The 23,521-nt window shown below is 41.0% G+C and overlaps 1 pseudogene; it reads right to left on the bottom strand.

Annotated features, from left to right (window-relative positions):
* Positions 1 to 49: 49 nt before the first annotated feature.
* LOC117559512 lies at positions 50 to 15,013 on the bottom strand (annotated as a pseudogene).
* Positions 15,014 to 23,521: the final 8,508 nt, after the last annotated feature.

Genomic DNA, 23,521 nt, shown 5'->3' with positions numbered 1-23,521 from the left:
TTTAATGCGTTCTAATATTGCAATACAAACCCATGATGTAATGACAGTAATTAAGAATCATTTAGTGATTGAATGCTCATTTCAGTAGATTTAATCAAACAAAACATAAAGATATTGGACATGGCCTCAAGACTGTAACCTCTTCACATTCTGTTGAAATGGTCAATTACTAGCCATATCTTACACATTGCTGTTTTGAATCATTAATATGTGGATGACAGTTGAACTGGATGATTTAACATGTATGCCATCTGCTGGAAAGAAGACTTATCGCACTGTTGGCGTTGTTTAGGCAACAAAAACGGAATGAAGCTCTCATTTCATAAACAATATTTGAGTACAGACACCGTCCTGCAGAGAGCACACTCCCCAACAGCACGTTTTTGATCTAGCATCACTTTATAAGACTAGCTGGTCCCTTGTAAAGGTGAGTCCACCTTAAATGAGCAGTCGGTGAACAGCAGGTGAAAGGCAGGACACGGGAACTTGGTCCTGAGGAGATGTAACGATTATTAAACAAGAAATAGTCGAGTCAAGGGGTCAAAGAAAATGAAGATTTGTGATTATTAGCGAATCGGTTGCAGGTGGGTGAAATCAGGCTTAGGGAGTAACGTATTACATGTAACGGCATGAGGTCATCAGGATACAAAATAGACAAATGTATTCCCTTACAGTTACAGAATCAGCTGACGACCAACACACTTATGTCTTTTGAAACGATTATGCCATTTAAATCTTTTGTCACAAACATTGCAGCTCTATTTTTCCTCTCCTGTGTGGACTCTCATGTGTGTCTTTAAACTATCACTCCGTGAAAAAGCTTTCTTACAGACTGAGCAGCTGTGTGCTTTCTCTCCTGTGTGGACTCTCATGTGTGTCTTTAAATTTCCACTCAGTGAAAAAGCTTTCTTACAGACTGAGCAGCTGTGTGGTTTCTCTCCTGTGTGGACTCTCGTGTGTGCCTTTAAATCTGCACTCTGTGAAAAAGCTTTCTTACAGACTGAGCAGCTGTGTGCTTTCTCTCCTGTGTGGACTCTCATGTGTACCTTTAAATGTGCACTCTGTGAAAAAGCTTTCTTACAGACTGAGCAGCTGTGTGGTTTCTCTCCTGTGTGGACGCTCGTGTGTGCCTTTAAATGTGCACTCTGTGAAAAAGCTTTCTTACAGACTGAGCAGCTGAATGGTTTCTCTCCTGCGTGGACTCTCGAGTGGTCCTTTAAATGTGCACTCTGTGAAAAAGCTTTCTTACAGACTGAGCAGCTGTGTGGTTTCTCTCCTGTGTGGACTCTCGTGTGTGCCTTTAAATGTGCACTTCGTGAAAAAGCTTTCTTACAGACTGAGCAGCTGTGTGGTTTCTCTCCTGTGTGGACTCTCCTGTGTGCCTTTAAATGTGCACTTCGTGAAAAAGCTTTCTTACAGACTGAGCAGCTGAATGGTTTCTCTCCTGTGTGGACTCTCGTGTGTGCCTTTAAATGCCCACTCCGTGAAAAAGCTTTCTTACAGACTGTGCAGCTGAATGGTTTATTTTCAGCACTACGTCGTGGATCACTGACAGATTCATGTCCATTTTCCAGTGAGTGTGAGCCTGATGCAGGTTCTCTGGCCTCCTTCCAATCAGCACTGTCTTCAGTGCCAGGTTCAGAAGAGTCTCCAGTGTCGTCCTCAGTCTTTGGTTGTAAACTGCTCTCTGGATCTGAGCTCCTGGCTGGTTCTGGTCCTCGACAGTCATCTCCATCAGCTTCTGTTTCCATGTGTTCAGTTTGTCTTTGATGAGGCTGAGAGGACTGAGGTTTCTCTTTATCATCTTCACTCTTCACTGGGTCAGGAGTGAAAGTGGACTTGGTGATCTCAGCCTCCTCTAGCTCCTGAAGCTGCTCTCCCTCCTGACTGATCCTGAGTTCCTCCTGTTCCTGCTTAATGTGTGGGGGGGGCTCTGGGTCCTCCGGGTCCAGACTGGTGCTCCACTCCTGCTGGTCAGGGAGAAACTCTTCTTTAACCACCACCAGCAGCTGGACATCTGCAGGAAACAGGAAACACACAGTCAGAACAAACTGTTAAGTGTTAGCATTTACAAATCTAATCATCATTACAATGGGAGACATTTTGCAGCCCTAATTAATGCCTTTCTTTTTATATTTTCACATTATATTTCTTAGTCCCACCTATTGTGTATTTGTGTTGGCTCAATTCACCTTATGTAGGCCCGCCCCTTTCCACTTCCAGTTAAAAATGAAAACGTTTTTTCTTCTTCCGGCGTAGCACTAGCTGCAATGTAAACAATTCATTGTATTTGGGATCGTTCACAGATACACTACGCCTACAGTAGAGAATTATAATACTCTGTTACAAATACAAATCCTGCATTCAAACCTTATTTAAGTAAAAGTATGCAAGTATTAACCTGTTAAGCCCCGAGCCTGTGTTTCAGGTCTCAGGCTCGAAAATGACATTCCCAGAACAAATGACCATATCTTCCCTTCTAAAAGGGTTAAATTAGTAATCTTTGTTCCCAAAGCAAGGTTACACCTGTGAGTTGGATGTAGAAGTGTCAGAATGAATAGATTTTTTTATTTTAAAGTAAATTCAGATTGAACACAGTAAAACATTTTTTTAATTATTGTGTCCGTCCAAAACAAATACAATTACTTCGTGAAAACCACCCTTGAATGATGGGATGGTAGACTAAAAGCTTTAGGAATCCAAACTACAACATATAATAAGTACCCTGTATCAAGATTGATGAAAAACAAGGGAAATTTGACCTTTTTAGAAAGATTTAGCAAAAAAACGCACTTCTGGGGTCATTTGGGTGGATTTGACCTACAGTTGCAAGAAAAAGTATGTGAACACTTTGGAATTACCTGGATTTCTGCATAAGTTGGTCATAAAATGTGTTCTGATCTTCATCTAAGTCACAACAATAGACAAACACAGTCTGCTTAAACTAATACCACACAAACAATTATATGTTTTCATGGTTTTATTGAACACACCATGTAAACATTCACAGTGCAGGGTGGGAAAAGTATGTGAACCCCTAGGCTAAGACTTCTTCAAGAGCTAATTGGAGTCAGGAGCAGCCAACCTGGAGTCCAATCAATGGGACGAGATAGGAGGTGTTGGTCAAAGCTGCGCTGCCCTATAAAAAATACACACCAGTTTTGAATTTTCTATTCTTAAGAAGCATTGCCAGATGTGAACCATGCCTCGCACAAAAGAGCTCTCAGAAGACCTACCATTAAGAATTGTTGACTTGCATAAAGCTGGAAAGGGTTACAAAAGTATCTCTAAAAGCCTTGATGTTCATCAGTCCACGGGAAGACAAAGTGTCTATAAATGGAGAAAGTTCAGCACTGTTGCTACTCTCCCTAGGAGTGGCCGTCCTGTAAAGATGACTGCAAGAGCACAGCGCAGAATGCTCAATGAGGTGAAGAAGAATCCTAGAGTGTCAGCTAGAGACTTAAAGAAATCTCTGGCACATGCCAACATCTCTGTTGACGAATCTACGATACGTAAAACACTGAACAAGAATGGAGTTCATGGGAGGACACCACGGAGGAAGCCACTGCTGTCCAGAAAAAACATTGCTGCACGTTTGAAGTTTGCAAAAGAGCACCTGGATGTTAATATTCTGTGGACAGATGAAACCAAAGTTGAGTTGTTTGGAAGGAACACACAACGCTATGTGTGGAGAATCCAAAGCGTTCACATACTTTTTCTTGCAACTGTATCTCTGGCCCCCCTTGCTCGATTTTGCTGAATGACATGGTAATGTGTGTGTGTGAGACTGACGCATAGCCAAAACCGGAAGCTGTGATAACTCTGGTGGCTACCATTAGCAGCTAACTTTGACTCTCCGATTTTTACATAAAAATGGAATTATGGATTATAAATAAAAAAAATTATTCCACAGAAACATTATCAACCTATGGATTAACCGATTCAGCCGCGTTTTTTCTCGTTTTAATGCCATTGAACCAGTCTTTTGATCAGATTGACAGCTAAGGTGAGACGATCTCCCGTAAAAGCTACGTAAAGGTACGTGTTGCGATGAGGGGTCGATATTCCGCATTTGACCGATTATCGGTATCGGCCTTTTTTTTAATCAAATTGCCGATAAAACTTTGGCTCTGATGCGGCCGTTTCTCTGGCTGCAGTCACCACTCTGTGTATACAAGCAATGTCCCGCCCACAGCGCTATCTGATAGGCTATTACTGAAGATTTTCCGGGCGGGAGCCAGCCAGAGAGGCGGGACCTTCTCAGATTACAGGCAGGTGCGAAAGAACGCAGACACAGACTGAAGCAAGCAGCAGCGCTGAGCGGCAGAGCCATACATGTGTTAAACCGAAGTTCAATAAACAAACATCCCTATCCCCTATGCTGAAGTTGCAAAAACACCACGATCTTATGATCCAATTCTATCAGTTTCCCAGTTACACAGGGACGCGGGAAGTCAGTCAGAGTTGGGGGTGCGTGCAGCGTCTCGCAGCGCGGAGGGGGAGGGGGGGGGGGGCTGCGAGTGGAGCCTCGCAGTTTTTCAGGTTGATATGTGAAGCTCATTAGCTAGCCAACATGTATCTAGCAAATGTTTAGCAAAATATTAGAAGTGAGGCTACTAGACTAACGTTAGGTCTACTGTAATACCCTCACTTTTAATAGTTTGCAAAACATTAGCTAGCACTAGTGTTTTGCAGTTGCTAGCAGCTTATTGGGATTTTATGCTAGATAGACAGATATAATAAATTAAGCATTATTGTTAGTTAAGCATGTCAGCCTGCAGCCCCACTTCTTGTCTCTCTCTCTAACTCATTGCAGATGGCTGCACTAAAGAAAAGGGCACAGAGAGGATACCAGTTGTAAGATTTTTTAAAGTTAATTAAACATAATATATGCTTAAATGCATTTCAAAGAAGTTGTGTTGAGTTGTGTTGGAGTTTGTGTTATTCTACATTATGACACCAAGATTTTCTGATTTTACTGCAAATGTATATCGGTTCCAAATATCGGTTATCGGTCTCCTTGATTACTAATAATCGGTATCGGTATCGGCCTTGAAAAAGACATATCAGTCGATCCCTAGTTGTGATGTCTGTGTTTGCTTCCTCTGTCGCGAGTTTGGATCACTCAGTGATGATACTATACCTAAATAATCTGTGGAACCTCAGCTTTAATCGGATATCTTATATATGCAGCTACGATAAGTAATAAGGGTACTTTTATCTTGAGTTCTGTGCCAAAGTGCGTTAGCATTTTTCGCTCAGGAGTAATTTAGATGCTTCTTATGAGACTTGTGTTTTGTTTTGGTAAAAATGGTTTGTATCGTCAGTTAGCTGAGATTATTCCCATTAATCTGGTAGAACATATTAATAGGTTCTTAAATATTAAGATCCCCTGAGACACAGTGTAGTGAAAAGAAGAAAAAAAGTACCCGCCGAGGGGGACCTTGGGGCTTAACAGGTTAACAGAACATTTGACGGCACCTTCTTATGTAAAAGTAATGATGGTGCAGTAAAATGTTCCCTGTCGGTGTTTAATGTATGATGTTTCTTGATTATTTCGTATGTTGCATGTTACTGCTGTACATGGTCAAAGTTGCGCTTGTATAAATGATTATAGATGAGGGAACCTGCTAAATATTAAAATGTGTGTGTTTTATATACAGTACCAGTCAAAGTTTGGACACACCTTCTCATTCAATGTTTTTTGTTTATTTTAATATGTTTCTATTTGGAGATGAATACTGAAGACATCAAAACTATGAAAGAACACATATGGAATTATCTAGTTAACAAACAAGTGTTAAAAAATCAAGAATATGATTTTTATTTTAGATTCTTCAAAGTAGCTCCCTTTTGCCTTGATGACAGCTTTGCACCCTCTTGGCTTCTGTCAGTCAGCTTCATGAGGTAGAAACCTGGAATGGTTTTCAATGAACATGTGGGCCTTGTCAAGAGTCAATGTGTGGAATGACTTGCTTTCTTAATGTGTTTGAGACCATCAGTTGTGTTGTGCAGAGGTAGAATTAGTGCACAGTGGAAAGCCCTATTTGACTGCTGTTTTAATCCATATTATAGCAAGAACGACTCAACCCAGTAAAGAGAAACGACCGTCCATCATCACTTTAAGAAATGAAGGTCAGTCGATCCGGAAAATGTCAAGAACTTTGAATGTATCCTCAAGTGCAGCCGCAAAAACTATCGAATGCTATGATGAGACTGGCTCTCATGAGGACCCCCCCCCCCGGGAAAGGAAGAGCAAGAGTTACCTCTGCTGCAGAGGATAAATACATCAGAGTTACCAGCCTCAGAAACCACAAATTAAAAGCACCTCAGATTAGAGCCCACATAGATGATCAAAGAGCTCAAGGAGCAGACAATCTTAAAGGTCCAATGACATGGCCATTTCTACTGATCATAATTCCATTGTTGAGGTCTACTAGAATAGATTTACATTGTTCAATGTTCCAAAACCACATTGGTTTCTCATACAGCATCTCTGTATAGTATGTGTATTCACTCTCTGTCCTACACGCCTTGTTGGAGCTCCTGCTGCTCCAGCTGACTCAGATAAGGAAATATATGATACATTATAATAATAATACATTTTATTTTTAGGCGCCTTTCATGACACCCAAGGACAACGTACAATTTGTTAAAAAAATAAAATTTAAAAATAAATTAAAAAAAACGCTAATAGGCAACAGAACATGATAAAAACACAAACAGGAAATCATGGAGGAGACAGTCAAGTGGACACAAATGAAACATATAATGGGGAGCACTACAGTGAGCAAGCAGATTTGAACAGGTGGGTTTTTAATTGGGATTTGAATATGGTGATTGTGTCTGACTGTCGGATGTGCGGGGGGAGGGAGTTCCAGAGTCTGGGAGCAGTGCAGCTAAAAGCCCGAGCACCCATGGTGACGAGGCGTGGGGTGGGGACGGTCAGCAGATCAGCAGAGGAGGAGCGGAGAGAGGGAGTGTACTCCTGAAGAAGGTCAGCCAGATAGGGGGGGGCCAGGTTATGTAGGGCTTTGTAAGTGAGCAGTAGGTTTTTGAATACGGGATTGAACAGTGAGCCAGTGGAGTTGGATGAGGATGGGGGTGATGTGTTCGGACTGGGAGGCCTTGGTGCCGGTGATGATCCGGGCTGCGGAGTTCTGTATGATTTGTAGTTTATTGATGAGCTTGGTGGGTATGCCTGAGAGGATGGCGTTACAGTAGTCGATGCGGGACGTGACAAATGCATTGACCAGGACTTCAGTGTTTGATTGAGAAAGGGATGGGCGGAGTCTGGAGATGTTGCGTATGTGGAAGAAGGCAGTCCGGGTGATGTTATTTATGTGAGGTGAAAATGAGAGGGAGCTGTCCAGCATGACACCAAGGCTCTTAACTTGGCCAGAGAAGGGGATGGAGTAGCCATCAATGATGAGGTTGGAGGCAGGGGAGGATGAGGTTTTGGAGAGGGTGGTTTTGGTGCCAACCAGCAGGGCTAAGGTTTTGCTGCCGTTGAGTTTTAGGAAGTTCCTACTCATCCAGCTCCTGATGTCCTGAAGGCAGTTGGTGAGAGAGGTTGGGGGGAGGGCAGTGTTGGGTTTGCTGGAAATTTAGACCTGGGTATTGTCGGCGTAACAGTGGAAATGGACATTATGATGACGGAGGATAGTGCCAAGGGGGAGTAGGTAGATAATAAACAGGAGTGGACCCAATACTGACCCCTGAGGAACACCATGTGAGACAGTGGAGCAGCTTGACCGGTGGGTGCTGAGACGGACATATTGTTTTCTGTCTGTGAGGTAGGATGAAAACCATGAGAGTGCAGTACCAGTGAACCCAATGTCTGCCAAACGTTTGATAAGCAGTGCGTGTGAGATGGTGTCAAAGGCAGCTGTGAGGTCAAGGAGGATTAGGATGGTGAGCAGTCCAGAGTCAGCTGCACGGAGGAGGTCGTTGGTGATTTTTACCAGCGCTGTTTCGGTGCTTTGAGCGGAAACCTGATTGGAAGGGTTCATGAAGGTTGTTTTTGTCCAGGTGTTGTTGAAGTTGGTCGCAACCACTCTTTCAAGGGTTTTTGAGATGAAGGAGAGGTTAGAGATGGGCCTGTAGTTATTCAGGTCATCTCGGTCAGCTCCAGGTTTTTTGAGTGTTGGGGTTATTGCAGCAGTTTTGAGGTTTGGCGGTACATTTCCAGTTGCGAGGGACGAGTTAATGATTCTTGTGATCAAGGGGCAAGTAGAGGGCACACAGGTTTTAACGAGGGCAGTGGGGAGTGGGTCGAGCTGACAGGTAGTATGTTTGGATTTACGGATAAGCTCAGTGATGGAGAACTCAGTAGCTGCCGATAAATTGGACAGGGTGGGGATTAGCTGGTGATAGGTGGAGCTCAGCCACTGTGGGTCGTCTTTGGAGCTTGTAGATGCAGCCAGTTGCAGGTGGATGGTGTTGATTTTGCTATTGAAGAAATTCAGAAAGTCATTGCAGTCATCAGATGAGATGTCTGTGGGGAGGGTCGTGGTAGGTTGAAGTAGGAGTCTGACGGTTGAGAAGAGGTTTCTTGTGTTACCTTTTCCAGAATTATGATGTGATATGCTGCGGACTGTACTGTTACTTTGATCCGGTTACTTATGTTGTGGCAGATATTTAATTAAGCTTTCTAAACGCTAATGTTATATTAGTCAGATTGCTCTGAAGATGGGAGGTGATATTCTATTAATGTTCACGTTCACACAGTCAGTTGATTTTCCGTCTTTCCTGCAACGGCAGTTTTTCTGTATTTCCTTTCTCCTGTAATATGACTCGATCGCTTTAAACTCTGCACACTGAGCTCTGATTGGTCAGCAGGCAGTGCTTTCACTGAGTTGAGCTCTTAGCCTGTAACCTAACCTGCTCCGGGGCAGGTTAGCCGCACAGCATAAGTTACCATGGAGATCTAGCTTTCTAAAAAAGAGAACCAGCGTTGTAGGACCGGAAACACCGAGTTTTCCCTGAAGTTAGCTCACCAAGCGAAAATCCTGCTTCGTAGTACAGGCCTCTGGTGGTCCAGTTTTTTCCCATAGGGTATTTATTTGATTTCTGGTTAGGGGAGGGAAACTCTGGGTCCTACGGCCCGTGGTGTGGCTGGCTCGGGTTACCTCCTTCTGTTTGTTTCTTTTGGCCAGTCCTCCAGACCTCTTTTCGTTTGCCGGATTGCTTGTGTGAGTAAACGGCTGTACTTCAATTAAGCTATCATACACGAGAGGCCGTTCTTGAACGTCATTATTGGTACGACAGTACTGCGGCAGGACCGAGGCGCTTGCGCCGAGGTCCGTACGCCTGTACTGGATTCTATAACACAAACTATCATTGTAATCAACAATATCGTAAAATAATTTCATAATGTGGGCTAATTTACTCCCAAACCTACACTTTCTGCTTGAGTTAATCTCCGTCAGAAAGTAGTTCCTATGAAGTAGTTCCCTTGGTAACGCTAGCCGATCAATCGAACACTCCTGCTTCCCCGCTTACAGTTATTGATATAATTATAGTAAATAATATATTATTAACCAATTTATTGAAAACAATTTATTGACAACAATTCTTGAATTAGGCTATTTACATATTTAACATTTTGGCTTCAGAATGAAGGTGGATGTTCATGCTGCCATTAAAAGTGCAATTTTTGAAACAGCTCTCCATGAACTCCATGCCAGACTTTTTTGCAGGTGGTGCTATGCTGTTCACGGGTAGGACTACGTTATCGGAAGAGCTTTCCTCCAGTGGCCGTTTCATGGCGTGTCCCGGACCGGCAAAAAGCGCGTTGCTCCACATCTTTCTGTTGTCCAGAGATGGAGCCCAGTAGCTGCGAAGCGATGACTCATTTTTATGTCCGCTAACGGACATGATTTCTCTGGCCTCCAACCCTGCCTCCGCCAGCCGCTGTATGCAGGTGCTTCTGACGCAATGGTTTGTGTAACGCGTAGCAGTGCCAGCCTCTTCACTAATGCGGGTCATCATGGACCCCAGGCTGTTCACCCCCAAGGGCTCCATGCTATACCACACCGCATCCCCAGGCTTCACCGACTTCCTTGGATGGTGGTAGAAAGCCTTTGCTGATTCGGGCAGTGTTTGTCGCTAACGATTTTCCAACGAGAGACAATGTAACAGTGTAACGGCTGTGTGTCGCTATGGAAACCACTACTTCTCCGCTGCTTTCTTGTTCCAGTTCGAAAAGCAAACTGCAGGCAGTTTGCTTTTCGGCGCCCAACGGTATACTGTTTTTCTCAGACGCGGAGGGATACTGACTTGTTGTGAAAAGGCACGTTCTATTTTATCGTTGTTTGATCGTGGAATCAAACACGCCTATTGATCAATCAGAGAGCTTGCTCACACCTATGTGTTATAGAATAAATGATAGTAATCAAATGGTTTTTGCGTGTATTATTTTATGTTGCGGGTCTCCCCACGAGCCACTACCACGGAGTAGAGGGCGGGTCGTAACAATAGACATGTATTTTCTGTGTTAGAGTTTTACTCTCTACTGGGTGTACTTTGAGGGTTTGTGACTCTGCAGACCGTTTGCAGAAAACGCTACATAACACACAAGGGGACGGGTAATAACAGGAAAAGCATGACATGGGACCTTTAACATGCACTGTTCAGAGGAGACAGCGTGAATTAGGCCTTCATGGTCCAATTGCTGCAAAGATCCACTACTGAGGATGAACAACAAGAAGAGGAGAATTGTTTGGGCCAAGAAACACACGGATTGGACATTAGACCAGTGGAAATCTGTACTTTAGTCTGATCGGTCCAAATTAGAGATTTTTGGTTCCAACCTCCGAGTCTTTGTGAGACGCACAGAAGGTGAGCGGATGGTTTCTGAATGAGTGATTCCCACTGTGAAGCATGGAGGAGGTGAGATGGTGGTGGGGGGGGGGGGCCTTTGCTGGTGTCACTGTTGGTAATTTATTCAGAATTCAAGGCACCCTTAACCAGCATGGCTACCACAGCCTTCTGCAGTAGCCAGCAAAATATAAATCATATTCTGGATTTTTTAACACTTTTTTGTTTACTAGATAATTCCATATGTGTTCTTTTATAGTTTTGATGTCTTCAGTATAAATCTACAAAGTAGAACCAATTTAAATAAATACAAAACTTTGAATGAGAAGATGTGTCCAAACTTTTGACTGCGTCCAAGGGTGGATTCACACCTAATAGTCCGCTTTCTGGTGCGCACCAGACGACAGTTTGTTACATTGTTTCATTTTTCAGAAGGTTTGGTTTGTGTTCACATGGGCAAAACTCAAACGGACTATAAACTTTAAACACAAGTCATGTGCACGGAAATGCTGTTCAGCAATTGGTCAGACATTAAGGGCGTAACAACACAAATCCCGGCAATTTCTACCGGAGCCTCCGCCATGGAGCATCGACACTTTCGGCAGGTTATTCTCATGCTGCTGTTAATCTGGAGATCAACAGACACTAGCGGCCCGGCCGCGCATATGATTATATAATCAGACAACGTCCGTTAAAAAACATTATAACATAATGACTAATGAGACGTTCTGCAGTAAGGAGGGGCGTTTCACCGACGACAGGTGTTCTTACTTTTATGTAGTTGACGGAGCATTTTTACTTTACACGACACTGTTCAACACTTGATTCTGCTTCACTCTTTAAATTAACAACTGTGGATGTCTTGAAAGACTCTTTCGGTAAAGATTTTGAAGACATCCGCGTTCTTGTGACACGTAAATACTACGCTTCCTATGTTTTGGTGCGGACTGCGTTCGCACCAGCAATGAACCGCTCCAGAGTTTGCAAGCAAGCGCGCCGAGACCACCTATTTTAGCGGACCAGAGTCCGGTTGTTTAGTTCACTTCAGAGGTCTCGGTCTGTGTTCACACCGCCCGAAAGGAATCGCACCAAGCGGCTAAACGCACCAGGGTTCGATTCAACCGGACTATACAAGGCGGGTGTGAACGCACCAATACTAGTGTATATCTCTCTCAAAATATATATTCTGTGTATATCTATATATATATATATATAGAGAATATATTATAAATACATGTTGGCAATAATTGATTGATAAGATTTTACATTAATTTATATTAACGTTGTAATTACTTAATGACCTTTGTACTAGTTCCCCTATTCTTTAACAAGTAACATTTTAGATGTGTTTAATTTATTATTGAACATATTTATTCATTGATTTCTTTATGAATTATCCTCGCGCAATTTGAATTAATCCAAAGTATTTATTTGTATTTGCTTTTTCACATTTAAAAAGAAAAGGTGAATAAAGAAGCACATTAAAACTAAATTATCAAATGTCACATTTAACCAACTAGTGCCTACATGTATGGGTAATATTTAAATCAGTAAATTAAATGGCATATTATTCAATGTATGTATTTTTATAAAATATATTTATTTTGGTAGGTTTGCTCTTCCGTAATACATTTTAATTATCATAATAAAGTACATGTGTCTAATAATACTTACATACAGTACTTTAACTGTACAGTACAGTACTTTAGCGTCAGGCCGTTGTGTCCTTGGGCAAGACACTTTACCCGCATTTGCTCCTGTGGGTAATGTCCGCAGTAATGACTCTTACATGTCTAATATGTGTAATGTGTACTTGTAAAGCGCTTAGAGCACCTGTAAAAGCGCTCTAATAAAAAATGTAATGCATTATTATTATTATTATTATTATTTAACTTCCAATCCAATCAAAGTTTATTTATAAAGCACATTTAAAAGCGACATTACATTACATGTAATGAATACTACAATCACATAAAAACACATTACTACAATCACAATAAAATACAATAAATTACAACAGATATATAAAAAATACAGGGAAAAGTCAGGAGTCGTGCTCCGCTCTGACTAAAAGAACAGGGAGAAGAAGTGTGTTTTAAGAGTAGATTTAAAAACCCCTAGGGTCTGGGCCGACCTCACGTGGAGGGGCAGAGTGTTCCAGAGCCTAGGGCCAGCTGCTGCGAAGGCTCGGTGCCCTCGGGTTTTGAGCCTGGTCTTGGGCACTACCAGCAGCTCTGGCTGGGGTGTAGCGCTGGAGGAGTTCAGCTATATAGGCCGGAGCCAGCCCATTTAGGGCTTTGAAAACAATAATGGAGTATTTTCACAGTGTGGTGTTTGTACTTTTACTTCAGGATCTACTACCTGCAGCAAGTGCTGATAAAGGGTCTAAAGTAGGGCTGTGCAATTAATCGTATTTTAATCGCGATTACGATTATGGTTTGCTACGATTATGAAAACAGCATAATTGACAAAATACGATTATTTTTGCTGGGTGCGCTTTCGCCCCTCCCTAAAAGCCCACTCGGCCACGTGGGAGTGACATGTGTTGTGAGTGTTCAGCGCGAGCGAAGATGTCAGATCAAGAGCAGCAACTCGTTAAAAAGAAGGGTAAAACTATTTCCACTATTTGGAAGTACTTTGGCTTTCAGGAGTCCGACGTGGAGCAAAGTACAGTGCAGGATTTGTTACCAGGTTGTGTTGGCACCACACGCTAACACAACCAATCTCTTTAATCAGCTGAAATACAACCACAAAGTGCAATACGACCGGGCAGTAATACAACAAAAAGCAGATGCCCGCTCGACTTCACCCACCACATCATCACAGTCATCGATTCAGGACGCATTGTACAGAGCAACGGCCTACGCGACGAGCTCGCAGAGACACAGAGATATTACAGGTGCCATTACATTTCACATCGCTAAAGATATTGTGCCCAGTTAGCACTGTTAGCAACCAGGGCTTTAAGCAACTTGTCAACACGTTGGACAAGCGTTACGCGATGCCGTCTCGGTATTATTTCAGCAGGTCTGCGCTGCCTGCACTATATGACAAATGCCGTGGGGAAGTTGAGAGAGATGTGGCTTCAGCTGACTACTTTGCTACCACAACAGACCTATGGTCTAGCCCGGGGGTGCCCAACCAGTCGATCGCGAGATGTGTCTAAAAATAGAACAACAATATTCTGTTTTATCGTTAATGTCCTGTAACATAATCTTCCTGTGCCAGAATAATGCACTTGAACGCATCAAAGCTTTGTGATTGGCCGGCGTCACCCCATGTGTCGGGGCGTGGCTGAGGGTCTTCAGTACAGGTGGCAATATCGTCACCTGCCTGCGCTCATCTCTGAAACCAGACCATGTAAACAGGCTGGTGTTTCTTGCGAAAAATCTTTAAGAGATGACATGAGCAGCCCTACCAGCATTTGCCATGGTGGCCTAAACATTTTTATTTGGTCTTAAATTGTAGTTCAACATTTATTTCCTGTTACTTCTGGACCATGACGGTTGGCCAGCCTTCAACGTTTAACTGAGTGGAATATGTTGAATATGTTTTACCAAAATGTTGGCTATATGTTAAGGAGTTTTCAGTAGGTTGTGACAGTGCACTGCAACATGTTTGATTTCATTTATTTTGGTCTAATTTATTTTTATTTATCATATTAATAATATATGTTTAGTATGGTTTTGGAAGTGCGCTCCAACATATTTGATCTTGTTTATTGGTAAAATATTATTTGTTTTAAAGTTCAATAAATGGTCAATGAATAATCGTCAAAATAATCGTGATATCAATTATTGACCCAAATAATCGTGATTATGATTTTTGCCATAATCGCACAGCCCTAGTCTAAAGTGTTAATAATGTGATAATAAAGTGCTACTGAAGAGTGTAAAGTGTTAATTAAGGGTAAAGGGAACAGACCTGCTCTGTGTATCCGAAGCTGAGGCTGTAAAACAGCGTCCAGAAGTTTCTGGAGTCTCTTGTTCTCCTCTTTGGAAAGAGACAGCTCCTCTTCGAGCTCGGCTATCGTTTTTTCAAACAAAGCAAATATCTCTTCAGCAGCAGCAGTGAGTCGCTGCTTCTTCAACGACAGCAGCATTTGGACTTTACTCATGTTTACTAGATCACCTTTTCCTGCAAGCTCCGTTAAACACACCGTTTCTCTCTCCATCTGACTGGCGTTGCTAACGTGTTTCCAGCTAGCATGCTAAGCTAGCTCCTATAGTCCTAGGTAAACGCTCCAGAAAAAAGAGCACACAGTCCATTCAGAGGTTTATCCAAACACACAGATGATGGATCAGTAGTGCTGGAGCTCACACACACTTTCTCAGGAACACAGAGAGAGAGAGAGAGAGAACCGTAGCGACGAGACGCCGTTACCGAATAAAATGTGGGACGAACAACTGCTGGTGATATCTTCTTCTTCTCTTGTTTTTGGCGGATTGCAAACAACTTAAAAAGGTGCCTACCGCCACCTACTGTACATGAGTATGAATCATCACATCATTCCAACTCTTTAACCTATGATCTAACACAATTAAAATCAATCAATCAATAAAACCATGAAATAAATAAAACAAAAATACAAATCTATGTTCTTTCCTGACCTAATGTTACATTATTTTTCCTACCCCAGTTTCACTCAAGAATTTAAACAGTGCCTTTCTGGTAGCTCTTACTCCCTCTCCTTTTGTTCCCAAAACACCAACCACACTCCATTCCCTCTCTTCCTCTAAAACGTTAGCCTTTAATTGTTCTCTTTCCGCTTTATAGATGTCACAATGTAACAAGATATGTTCTACATCTTCTTTTACTGCACAGTTCCCACACTTGTTACTGTCACTTTTCCCCATGATATACAGCGTACTATTCAAAGCCGTGTGATTTATTCTGAGTCTAGCCATCATGATTTCCTCCCTTCTGTTTCTTTCTTTATGAATATTAATTGTAATTGTACTTTGTACTTTGTGATAGTCCTTGCCTTTCTGGTCTTTCTCCACCTTTTCTGCCAGATCTCCATCCCTTTTTTCTTAATGACTGCTTTTCCTTCTCCAAGTTGAACTGGTAATGTTATTTGCTTTTGTAGTGCACTTTTTGCTAATTTATCAGCACACTCGTTCCCTTTCACCCCCTCATGTGCATGTGTTACCGTTTAACTGGTTACACCGGGGAACTCGTTACGTTACGTTAACGGTAGGAATGGGGCATGTACTTTGAGGAGCCATTGTCGAATAACCAGGAATTAAACATTTTGATCGCTTCTTTTGTTGTTTACATTTATCTTTTGGTATATTTGGCTCCATAGGAACACTTTGATGCACATTCAGTACCAGTGTGTGAGGTTGTGGTTGCGATGCCGATATCCGGACGCGTAGCTACAGCGAGGACTACAAAATGACAATGAGGTGACTGGGGATGTCTGTTCAAAACATTGCAAACGTGAATACATCATTTCAAATATGTATTTGTCTCCGACTTTCATTTGTACATCGTTGTTAATGTGATGTTTAGTAGCTTTGATAGCTGTCCATACCTCCAGACAGCCTAAAAATAAGACACAAGTTGTTTACTCACAGCCCGAATACAGCATCGAGATCCGTGGCCAGCTGTGATCCTCTGCGATTAACTTGTGACAGGACTTCTTTAGCTATTCTCCAGCGAGCAAGGTTTTTAATATATATATATATATATATATATATATATATATATATATATATACATGCTATATATATATTTATATTTATTTCTATCCTACATTGTCTAGGCTATATAAACCGGCGGAAGTGTCACAACTTTCTTGGTTTGTGATTATAGAGAGAGAGAGATAGCGATAGAGACATAGATAGAGATACTGTAGAGATAGACATAGAGAAAGATCGTTTGTCTGTGTGTGTGTGTGTGTGTGTGTGTGTGTGTGTGTGTGTGTGTGTGTGTGTGTGTGTGTGTGTGTGTGTGTGTGTGTGTGTGTGTGTGTGTGTGTGTGTGTGTGTGTGTGTGTGTGTGTGTGTGTGTGTGTGTGTGTGTGTGTGGTGAGAGAATATGTTATGTTAGGGCTAACCAAGAGGGGATGGATTCAGGAGTTGTTAAACAACTGATGGATTTTATGATCCACGATATTTATGCTGATGGCTTGAAAAAAAGAAAATTGTTGACAATTTTCCTTTATTATCTTGTATGAATATATCTGGTATATTGCTCATTTTCCATAAAAGAAAAACATTTATTTGAGTTTGATGCATACAAATACTGTAGATGATGATTGTTGAAAATGCACTTTTACCATAAAATGCCAGCACGACCAGTTGGTTGAGGCTCATAAAAACAAAACTGTGTAGACAGTAAAAAAAAAAGTAGTTTGTGTCCCATTTGATAAAAAAATACAAACAAATACTTTTTCCATAGATTATTTTCTTGGTCTGCCAATTAAAGGGTTAAGCCTATATGTTTAAGCAATGTCTGCCTTCCCCGTCTTGCACCATAGGACCCACTGATATAAAATGCTTAACTGCCTAAGTTGCAACTATGCACTTTTTGGTGGGCTAAGCGCAAGCTTCACATATTTTTGGCTACATTTAAAGTGCCAAATGTAAGTTTAGATATTATGCAATGCAACGTTTTTCTTGGCCTACATCAGTGTTATAGAAGGAAAGACAACAGTGATAGTTATGTTTCAGAATAACATTTATTGGAAATTGTTGGAAAAATATCACTTTTCACCAGTTTGAGCTTCAACCTCAGGATCCATGTGTCTGTGATGATCCTCTCCAGAATGGAAGTAGTCATCACATACAGAGCATCAACTAGTTCCTGAACAGTGTCCTTCACATGCTGATATCCAAGAGAGGGAGTTACACAGTCACAAGATGGAGGAATAGAAAGCAGTATTCAATGTTTACTTCAGATTAGCTCCACGTCAGAAATGAGCATGCTTGATGTCAAGCTATCCAGCAAGGTTATTTTCATTTATGTTGTTTTTTTCTGCACAGTGTAGAGTCTTGTTGTGATGAGAGGAATGGAGGTATTTAATAAAAACCTTGCTCGCTGAAGAATAGCTAAAGAAGTCCTGTCAAAAGTTAATCGGAGAGGATCACAGCTGGCCACGGATCTCGATGCTGCATTCGGCTGTGAGTAAACAACTTGTGTCTTATTTTTAGGCTGTCTGGAGGTATGGACAGCTATCAAAGCTACTAAACATCACATTAACAACGATGTACAAATGAAAGTCGGAGACAAATACATATTTGAAATGATTTATTCACGTTTGCAATGTTTTGAACAGACATCCCCAGTCACCTCATTGTCATTTTGTAGTCCTCGCTGTAGCTACGCGTCCGGATATCGGCATCGCAACCACAACCTCACACACTGGTACTGAATGTGCATCAAAGTGTTCCTATGGAGCCAAATATACCAAAAGATAAATGTAAACAACAAAAGAAGCGATCGAAATGTGTATTTCCTGGTTATTCGACAATGGCTCCTCAAAGTACACGCCCCATTCCTACCGTTAACGTAACGTAACGAGTTCCCCGGTGTAACCAGTTAAACGGTAACACAGGCACCAAGCAGAACTGCAGATATATACCGCCTCTGTGCAGTCTTAACAGGCTATGATTCAGTTCTATGAGAATGTCTTCTCTGGCAGTTGTTGTTGATTGTATGCTTTGTAATATGGAAAATGAATCTGTACATATAACCACCCTATCTGGTCTGACCTCTTCAACCCACTGCAATCCTATTATTACAGCAAGCATTTCTGCTGTATACACTGATAATTGATCAGACGCTCTTTTTAAAATAGATATTTTAAAGTCTGGGATGTATATGCCAACTCCAACACACTCTTCCTTGTTCTTAGAACCATCTGTATAAATGTGTAGGAAATTGTAGTAACTTTCGTTCAGATACATACTTGTTTTAATTCCCACTTCATTTATTTGCCACTCTTTTTTCCTTTCTACAATACTCATATCTATTTTAGCTTCTGGGGAAAGCCATGGGGGAACACTGCTAAATGGGGTTGCTTTGGCAAACGTGATATTCTCCACTCCATATGCCCTCGTTCTCTCCCTACTCGTCCAGCCAAACCCACGTCCCTGGAATTTTGCATATTCCCAGCAATCCTGTAATATTCTATTTGAAATATTTTCTTCTCCACTTCCTTGTAGTCTGACCCAGTATGACAGAGCAAGTTTCTCTCTTCTGATCTCCAGAGGTGTCTCTCCTGCTTCTATCAGAACTGCATTGATAGGGGATGAATTTATCGCTCCAATACACAGCCGCAATGCTTTATATTGTATTCTATCAATTTTTAAAAGCGATGTTTTTGCTGCTGCTCCATACTATACAACCATAGTCTATTGTGGACCTCGTAATGGATCTGTAAATGTCTATTAATGCTTGTTTGTCTGCGCCCCAGTTGCATCCAGCTACAGCTCGCAATACATTTAATACTTTTTAGTATTTTGTTTCCATTTGATTAATATGCATTTTCCAACAATCTTGCATTTGTTTGTAAATACCATGTAGCATGCATGCATGATCAATCAATCAATCAATCAATCAATCAATCAATCAATCAATCAATGTTTATTTATATAGCCCAATATCACAAATGTTACATTTGTCTCAGTGGACTTTGGAAAATAACGTATCTTTAGATGCGGATTTTGTTAAACTAATACGTTTGTGCTGTGGACCAACACTATACATTGACGGGGAAGGGGGTAGCAATAAAGATAACACCATTAAACAGTTACACAACATAACAGAAATAATATCGATAGCAGCGTCCCTAGCAACCACCTTGGTAACAATGAAAACGTTCTATGGACGCAATTTCCTGAAGTAATCTTCGTGATAACTAGCAAACTAAAGATCATGTACATCCACTGCACACATAGTCTGAAATAACAACTCATATTTCTCGCATCAAATGACATCAAAACGCATTTTAATGGCCAAACTAACTTTAAAATAGGCATTTTCCACCGAGAATAAAACGAAGTTCGGCCGTGTATTTTTTTTCTGCAGGAAGAAATTTGAAGATCACGTGACATAGACGCCAGCCATTGGAATGAATGGTGAAAAAAACGGGGTTTGTCAAACAGAGCACATGGTGTAGTCCTAAACGATAGCTGGGGATTCTGGGTAGTGTAGTGTCTTCTGCCATCCTTTACTCCGAAAAAACATTTGTTTCTCCGAATCGAAGGGGACAAATACAAAGCATTGCACACAATTTAAACCAATCAATGTTGTGTAATTAACAAGGATAATCTGGTGTTTTTTAGTCGATGAGTAGTGCAGATATCACTGTAAACTCAACGACAGGAAGGGGAATACTTACTTCCGGGTGTACAATTCTCCGTTATCCAATGGGAATGGACGCTCACATTGCCTTTAAGGGCAGCCGACACAAACGAATGCCGTGCTTCCATGAGCGTCAAATCCCGCCACAGATGGGAATACATTGCAATCAGTTGAAAGCTATTTGCGTCCCTTTATGAAGCTGAAGGAGCCTAGGAGCGTCACAACTGCACGCCACGGGACCCTGACCAAACGTCGCTCCTGGACGATTATGGAGTGAGAGTGTGTTGACCTGCTCTACATTTGAAAACAGTCTTCAGCTGTAAAATATTTGTTTTAAATTCAGGCTTTTGTAGCACACAGCTCCACACTCATGGTAGCAGTGGTGTAAGAAGTACTCAGATATTCTACTAAAGTAAAAGTAGAAATACTACATGGTAAAAATACTGTGTAACGAGTAAAAGTACAAAAGCATTGGAATCAAAATATACTTAAAGTACCAAAAGTTAAAGTACTCCTTATGCATAATGGCCCTTTTCAGAATCAATATATATATATATATATATATATATATTGAGTTACTGGGTTACTATAATGATTATTGATGTGTTTTATCACAGTTAGTAAATGTAGAGCTATTTGAATAACTGTATGTCCTGCTGCTGGCTATCTTATCCTATAAATAACTGTTAAAGTGTGTTTAATAATTGATTTATATTTTTGAATTGTCTACTAATCTATAAAGTAGTAAATAAAAGCTGTCAAATGAAAGCAGTGGAGTAAACAGTACAATACTGTCTTCTAAAATGTAGTGCAGTAGAAGTATGAAGCAGCATAAACTGAGACGTATTGGCATCAACCACTACTTACTACTCACTGTGCATAATGTCTAATTTTAGAATCATATATATTGAATTACTGTATTATTTCATTTGTTATACATTCATGTGTTTGTTACATCCCTATTAAAGTGTAGGGGAAATGGAGACAGTAACACACAACAACCAATAACAGTCAGGGTGAAAGAGAACACAAGTGTATTTATTTACACCAAAATAAATGCCAACAAATTTTCTTTAAGTGAGGAGACAAAGATGATTATGCCAAATTAAATAAATGAATAAGAAAACTCATACACCCCTCACTATCTGTTCAATCATTTTTGGCAACATGCACCTGGTCTCTAATCTCTCTGCCCCCCTCCCCCCACGGGAACTCCACCTTTCTCAAAGAGTACACTAACACTTGAACCTGAACACACACATGCACGTGTGCAATATGTGGTGTAATGTGTTTTGGGCCATAACATTACATTACAACAGGATTGTACGGTTATGAATGCATCATAAGTTAGTTATGATGTAGTTAAAACAATATTGGATGATATTCTTTTTTTGTGTGTGTTTTGAACTGAGATAAATCATGGGTCAAAATTGACCCGCGAACACCATGAACGGTAACAACTTTCGAACACAACACAAGGGTTGAATATAGATGAATACAGATATTACTCAGTAGTATTCATGATTTAAGAAGCCTGTTGAGATCTTCATATTAGGTTGAATAATTAAAACGAAAGTTAGTTATAATAAAATATAATCAATTATATTCTTGTATAACCCACAATGAAAATGTGTCATATGTTATGGTTTTCTATATTTACAGTATAAACAAAGTGGTTTGTTAAGTTGAGTGTAAGGCCTATAATGGTTTATGGGTGTCACTGATAAGGGAGAAGGCAGTTTCTTCCCTCTCCCCTCACAGCAGTACACAGGGAGGGGGGCTCCTGACTTAAGGATAAATACATTGAGGCCCCAAAAAGGTGGTTATGTCATAGCCGAGAATAATATTTTGCAAGTCCTGCAGAGTAGGGGTCATGTCCTTTTTACACAAACATGGAAAGGTGTGTCTTATGCCATAGCCATAGAATATGTCTGGTCATAGAATATGTCTGGTCATGTCCAGTCCTGTACATCAGAGGCCATGCCCAGTTTCCACAAATATGGGTATGGAGGAGGTGTCTTTGGGTTTTTCTATCCTGTCTTTGAGCATAAAGACACTGGTGGAGAGGGAGCAAACGAGAGAGAGCGGGGGGGTTCCCCTGGTATACTCTCTCCCGGTAAAAGCTCTCTCCCTGAGAGCTGGGTTTTTGCTCTCTGTCAGGTTCTCTCAAACTTGGTAAATATCTCTCGAATTTCTTTGTTGAAAGCTGAGTGAATTTCTTTGTGAAATTAGTGGAATTAATTGATGTTTGTTGAAAGTTAGTACCCTGCCACCTGTGAGGAAAGGCCCTCCGATTTCATGCGGGACTAGTTGAAGTATTCGAATGTGGAAATGAGCAAATGAACTGATTTGTTGAATGAAAGTTTGAATGTGCTTTTTATTATCACCGGTCATTTATGAGGAAATGCCTCTAAATTCTATCGGGAGATTTAAATATCACAACTGAATTGGGCAGTTGAAGTTACAATTTAGTGTAATAAATGTAAAACTGTGAATTAGGGTTGCATATTAGAACATGACCACAGCATGATATGTTTTGTAGGATTATAATGTTAAAGGTAAAAACCCTGTATAAGTTTGGACCTATTTTTCTTCAAATAAACTGATCCCACCTTTTGGACTGGGACAACTTAAAAGACATCTGTGCTCTCCTCTCCTGCTTCAAATGTAATATTGCACACTGCCACACTCACACTTAGGTAGGGCCACACCTCATTTACTGATATCAAAATCCTTCGGGATCGCTTAAACAGATTTAGCGGGTCGTCTGAATTGAAACAGCAGTTAATTTAACCTGGTTCTTCAGGAGTTAGTAGAGGTGAGATCTTGCTGACGTTGGTGGATCTGAGCCAAGCAGTAAACTTACATAGACTCAATAACTTCTGTTAGGTCAATTAGTAGGTCTGAGTAATTTGCCGGAATAAATTATCAGCTCCTCCCGACTCTTACCACCCCACTTTTCAAACAAATCCAGTTGGTTAAAGTTGAACAAATGTTTCTATCAAATCTAAGTTGATAAGAAAAAAGCCCAATAACTTATTTTCATAACACGCTTGAAATAAACCCTTCCTATTTCCTCTTATGATAAGCAATCTGAGGCTTCTGTTTTAAGGAATAAGCTGCTAACAATATAAATGAAACCCTCTGGAGAGCTGGGATGTAGGCTGTTTGTTTTCTTAAAGCATTTTCAAGTATTAAGGATAATTTACCTACATTTGATTTATTTTTGCTGACTTATAAGTGAACTTATGAGGCAATATACCTCTCCTCGAGTGAGGGGCCCAGCTCTTCGTATCATTTTGTGTATGTGGCCCTCGGTGAAAAAAGTTTGGACACCCCTGCTCTAAAGGAATAACTGCTTCTGTCAGACCCTGAGGGGCATAAAGAA

This window comes from Gymnodraco acuticeps, unplaced genomic scaffold (genome assembly GCF_902827175.1).
Source record: "Gymnodraco acuticeps unplaced genomic scaffold, fGymAcu1.1, whole genome shotgun sequence".
NCBI classification, from domain to species: domain Eukaryota; kingdom Metazoa; phylum Chordata; class Actinopteri; order Perciformes; family Bathydraconidae; genus Gymnodraco; species Gymnodraco acuticeps.
This window is presented reverse-complemented; position numbering and strand designations above follow the sequence as displayed.